This window comes from Phascolarctos cinereus, unplaced genomic scaffold (genome assembly GCF_003287225.1).
Source record: "Phascolarctos cinereus isolate Bilbo 61053 unplaced genomic scaffold, phaCin_HiC Scaffold_4;HRSCAF=312, whole genome shotgun sequence".
NCBI lineage: Eukaryota > Metazoa > Chordata > Mammalia > Diprotodontia > Phascolarctidae > Phascolarctos > Phascolarctos cinereus.
In genome coordinates this window covers 239350938-239356937 of record NW_027555847.1, presented here as the reverse complement: position 1 = coordinate 239356937, position 6000 = coordinate 239350938, and the positions used below count along the sequence as shown (strand labels likewise).

The following is a 6000-nucleotide window of genomic DNA, read 5'->3' as shown; positions in this document are numbered from 1 at the left end:
CCATGAGTTACTTAAACAGCCCTATAGGTGACTTCTGTCATCCATTTTTGATTGGCAAAACGGAAAAAAACAAAACAAAACAGTGAACTTTTGTATAAAGTAAATTACTGTTTTGTGGATATTTTTACACATGTTCCTTTTGCTTATTTTAACATGGATTCAGATTTATAATGAAAAGATACATTTTCAAAAACCCTATATTTTGGTGTGACTAGTATTTTGGACTTATTCAAAACTAATGCTTTGTGACCCAGTAGCATACACCTCAATTAGACCTAAGTTCTTCTAGACAAAGGAGGATCTTTAAGGATCTTTTATAGAAAAAAAGAGGTTAAGTAAACAACTTCATGGAAATAACACAAAAGAAAAATCTGTTCATTAAAGAAGCATGTTCTATTTATTCCCTTTTGCTTTCCCTACTAAAGAGCCTCTGGTATTTTGTTTTCCTTCTATTCCTTTTGGGCAGTCCTACAGTCCTACAGGTTAGTTTGTGAGGAAGTTGCAGCCTGTACCTATTTTCATTGTTTGTTGCTTAGTTCATTCATTTTTGTTTTAAACTTGTCCAATCAGCGTCTGCATAACCCAGTCACATTCTTTTTGTTGCCACGTTGCCAGGTTACATCCAGAGGACAAAGAGCTTGGATTCCTGTTACCCAGGCAGTATCAAATGCTAATATTCTAAAGTCTTAAGGGAGAGGAGACTTCTGTCTTTGAACTGGGTGGTTTTGTTCCTATCTCTCACCAACTGTACCGGGCCCTGGTATGTTATGGCAAAGGACTGAGGCTGAAAGGTAAGAGAGACATGTCACAAGCCAAAATTATCAGAATGAGTTGTTTTTGTGTTGTCTATATCTCCTTCAGTTTTAAATTTTCCTTTGAACTAAAAAGAGATTAGTTTTGTTCCTAGTAAATGCTTGCACCTGATCTTGTCATTTGATGACCATTTAATCCTCAATATTTCTTTGCAATAGACAAGAAAACCAAAGTAAAGTAATTAGCCAGTAAGTCAAAATCTTAAATAAAATGCTGTAAAAAAAAATCCAGTCACTTCATTGTTTGAGGCTGGTAATGTGAGCCATTCTTAAATTTAATTAATTTAATTAAAAAATTAAATACTAATGCATAAAATGGAGAAACAATTTTTATGCAGAGAGAGAAACTTTTGTCATATTCCTTGGGTGGGGGGAAGACTATAAATTGAGAATTCTTTTTGGTTTTAATTTTTTTCTTAATTAATTTTGATTTATTAACAATCACTTTCATAAGCTTTTGAGTTTTAAATTTTTCTCTTCCTCCCTGTCCCGCTCCCTCCTCAAGATGGGTGCGCAATCTGATATAGAAGAATGTTTTTGACAGATGTTTATAAACTATGTTATCTGTGAAAGAAAAGGTACTATTAGGGCCAAATGTACTCACTGATAATTTTTAAAATGATTTGATAGTCTTATTTATGAATTTCCTCATCTACATCATCATGTTTTTAGTATTTGCACCTGGTGCAAGCATAAAAAACAAATGTGCAAATTGATACCTCCTTTCACTCTGTTCTCTTGGGGCTATGATGGACTGTCAGGAAGTACATGCTTTCTCCACATATTGTGTGCATATACTCACTTCTCCCAGTACTCTAATGTGAAAAAGATTTTGGAGTTAGCCAGAGCCAAAGAGATAAAAAGTTTAAAATCTTTTCTCAAGTAACAGAGAAATATTTTCAAATATGCTGTATATCACTTGAAGTTGATAAGACCTCAAATTTCTATTAGACAAGAGATGTTTCATATGTAGTATATATGTAAATACACATTTTATGTATGAGCATGTGTGTAAAGTGTTGCATATCAATGAGTTAGTTTCTCTAAATAAGAACAAATAAATCCTTTTTAAAAATTTTGTAGCAAAATAAAGTATCTTCCCATTTTTATAACCCTAGATGTAATTATAAATAAACAAAAAATCAGCACTTTGAAATTTTTGCTAGCCTGTCATTATAATGAAGCAGCAGATTTCAATGTTCTTCGTGGTTTAAAGAAAAATAAATTCTTATATTCCTATAGTATTCTGCAGCTAAAATGCTCATGTTATCTCATTTTATCCTGCAACAAACCTATGAAGTAGGCAAATAGATTTGTTATAACCATTTCAAGATGAGGAAATTAAGGATCATAGAAGTTATATGACTTGCTCAAGATCAAATGATTAGTAAAAAGTCAGGACTAGAATCTAGGTCCTTTGACTTCTAGCAACTATTCTTTTCACTGTACTGTTTCACAGTATTGTTTCTATGGATCATATTTTCTAGCTTCTTTATAGAAAGTATAACCCTTCCAGAATTCCAAGGGATTTGGCATTTCGGAGGGACTGACTGCTGAAATCATCTCTCTGAAGGTTTTTAAAAACTACACAGTCATGAAAATACATGTAAAAGCATTTTCTCAACCACATGCAAATAGAAATTCAATGTATATATATATATATATATATATATATAATATGTAAATTTTATTGCATGTATTATGTATCTATATACATATATCTTAAGTTGACATTTAATGCAACACAAACCAAATTTATTTTTTTTCCAGTGGACTTTCCATCTCAAAGTACATTAAAAAGCAACATCAGAGTGAGCAGTCATAACAGACCCAAACTCAAAAAAATCCTTCCTGACTGGGTACAATTCCTTTCATAAGCTATGTAACTCCACTTTCTTATCAATCTGTAAAATTTCAGTCAATTACCCAAGCTGTTAGAAGGAGTTGCTTCTTCACTAGGGAAGGGATAATAACAACTAACCATTTCTGCACTAAATGTGGCCAAAACAGTCAAGCCATAGGACCCAACTTCAACGAAGAGTTATCTTACAAATGTTGAAGGAAGTTTAAGGGTGGTGCAGGGAGAAGCTCCAAAGATTGTTTGATGCACAGTTTTGATGTTAATAAGATTTGGGCCATTTAATATGAAATAATTTTTCCCACCATTTTCATGCATGAGAAAAGGCTCTTTGGTTTCATCATGGCATCCACATATCCAATTCATTGTCAAATTTTGTCATGTTTGCTTTTATAATATCTTTCATAAATATCCTCTTCTTTCATATAGCTATACCCCTAGTTCGGTACTTCATCACCTCTTACCTACAACACTCTTCTAACTGCCTGAAGTCTCCCCTCCTGTCCATCTTCTACTCAACAAGAATGAACATTCTAAAGCATAAATTTGACCACATCACTGGCCCTCTACTGTAGGGATAAAGTTTAAAATGTTTTATTTGACATTTAAAGACCTTCACAGTCTGACTCCTTTCTACTTTTCCAATCTTTTTTATACTTTACTCACCTCTAAGCACTGCTACACTGTCCTGCTTGCTGTTCCTCACATGAAGCTGCATGACCACTTCTAAAAGGTGCAGGCAGTTTTGTCTTACGATTTCTTGAAATATGGTCTCTAGGTTTCAGGGAGTCCAATCATTCCTAAACTCTCTCTCTTTAATCTGTTTCCCAGTTCTGTTTTTTTTTTAAATTTTATGTCTTACAATTTTTATCTATCTATCTATCTATCTATCTATCTATCTATCTACCTATCTATCTATCTGTCTGTCTAATTTGTTTGTTTGTTTGTTTTTAGTTTTTTGACTTTGTTCTAATCCTGTTGTCTCATGGAATCACCACATGTGAATTGCTCTGTTCTCTCTTTCAGAGTCCGCTATCTGAATAAGTCTTACCTTTTCTATTTTTCCTTGCATATCTCTCATTGCTAACTTTATTTTTTCAAGTGTTTGCTTCATTTTATTTAGCTGCTCTCAGAGATTGTACAGTAAAGCCATTTTTTTCCTTTGAGGCTCTGCTTTATATATTCTTAACTTATTCTGTCTGGGTTTATCTCCTCGACTTCTCTCAACACATGGAAATTCTTGTTTATTCATATTTTCAACTTTAGTTCTTTGATTTTGACTTCATGATAGGTCTAGTCTCTGGTACTTTAGGATTTGATCCTAGTTGGTACTGCTCCCATGCACTCTTTATTTTATTTTATTTTAGTGAGGCAATTGGGGTTAAATGACTTGCCCCAAGTCACACACCTAGGAAGTGTTATGTGTCTGATGCCGGATTTGAATTCAGGTCCTCCTGACTCCAGGGCTGGTACTCTATCCACTACACCACCTAGCTGCCCCCTCCCCTGAACTTTTGATGCACTGCCATTCTGGACTGGTGGCTGTTACTAGACACTACTAGATCTGCCTTGATACTTGTCTTCTGACTCAGTGTCCTGATGGTACTATACAGTTGCTGACCTCAGCCTATCTCTTTCTCTTCCTTTCACAATCCCCAAATAATCTGTTCTACCCATTTCTCTTGCATAAAAAGTCCCAGTTAGATGTTGATCGGGCCACTGATCCCTGACCTGTGAGCACCACCATCCATACCCCAATAACGTTTAGGTGATCAAAGACTGAGTTGGCCCTGTCTCCATAGTTCATAGGTAGGCCCTCTCTCCCTGCACAGTGACCTGTGGGGACAATTACTATGCTGGAATCTGGTTTTAGGTATTTATTAGTGTAGCTCAGGCTGCCTTGTGACACCTTCTACCCCTGACCCTGGGAGTGTCCTTGTTCAGAGGACCTGCTGATTTCAGGACAATTTACTGTAGCTCTTACGGGCTTTCCTAGCACAGCCCCTCTCCTGTAACATGCCAGCTTTTTACTTGCTTACTGGAGATTGGGTTGGTTTCCCTGGTATTACCACTTTCCTAGCCTCTATTGACTTTTGGATGTGCTCTTCTGCAGTTCTGGACTAAATGACAAAGCTTACTTCTATTTCTCTTGGTTTTCTTTGTCATTGACCTGGTCCTTTGCAGTTATTTTCTTGAACTGCCAACATAGCTGGTTGTTTACTCAAGCCACTAACTAAATTTACTTACATACATTCAGCATTCATAGTTTGTTGCTCATGAACCATAGCTGTCTCATCATTGTAATGGGAACATCACATTTCAAAAAATTAATTGATTATTTTGTTTTTATAGTGTCTTCTTTTTTCAATATATCTCTTCCTCTCTCTCTCTCTCCTGAAATAACATTCTCATTATAAATAATTAAAAGAGAGAGAGAGAGAAAGAGAGAGACAGATAGGCATACAGAGACAGAGATGAAGACAGAGAGACAGAGATAGAGAGACAAAGAGAAACAGTTGGGCAAAAGTTATCAATATATCAACAAAATGTGACATATGTGGGTTTCATACCCACAAATGCCTGCTTCTTTGGGGATATGTCCCAGGACTGATTTCTAGTTGTTGTTTTCATCTACATTGTTGTAATTGTTATGTATATGTTGTTTTGTTTTGGTTTGGTTCTGCTTACTTTGCTTTGTATCAGTTCATGAGTTTTCCCATGCTTCTCTGTATTCTTGATATTCATCTTTTCTTACAATTTCTATTACTTTTGTTTACCAAAGTTTAGCCAACTCCCCATTAGTAGGATTATACCTTGTTTCTAACTCTTTGTCATGCCAAAAATTGCTACCATAAACATTTGGGTGTATATGGACCTTCAGTTCTACAATATCTTTGATTTCCTTGGAGGATATGCCTTAGAAGCCCAATCTTTGGATGAGGGGATATGTCCATTTAGGTATATATTTTTTGAGTGAGATTCCTGAACTAATTACTTCTTTATTGCAATTTAAACTGTCAAATATTTTAAATTATTTATAATTTCTCTGTCCTATCACATAATCTGTTTTTATAGGTACTATATGATACTACAAAATAAGAATATTAATGGAAATTAAGATGCTGCTATTTTTTTCTTCACAAATTCTGGAATACTGTTTATGTCTTTCTATTAAATAGTCCAACATTGAGAGAAGAATATTATTACAAATTTTAAAAGGAGGTATAGCTATTGCTCACAAACATTTTGGAAGAGTTGTCTAACTATATCTAAAGTTTCTGGTGAATTGAAAGAAGGACTCTGCTTTACAATGCGGTGTATATAAGGATT

At 34.7% G+C, this 6000-nt stretch overlaps 1 protein-coding gene across 3 annotated transcripts in view; it reads left to right on the top strand.

The window, feature by feature from the left end:
• The first annotated feature begins 671 nt into the window (after positions 1-671).
• The window catches only part of LOC110223841 (zinc finger protein 474-like), an 82787-nt gene continuing 77458 nt past the window's right edge, over positions 672-6000 (top strand). For all 3 annotated transcript variants that reach the window (XM_021009533.2, XM_021009532.2, XM_078152969.1), the window contains exon 1: positions 672-791. The gene's annotated coding sequence lies outside the window, so the exon portion shown is untranslated. The remainder of the gene's footprint in view (positions 792-6000) is intronic.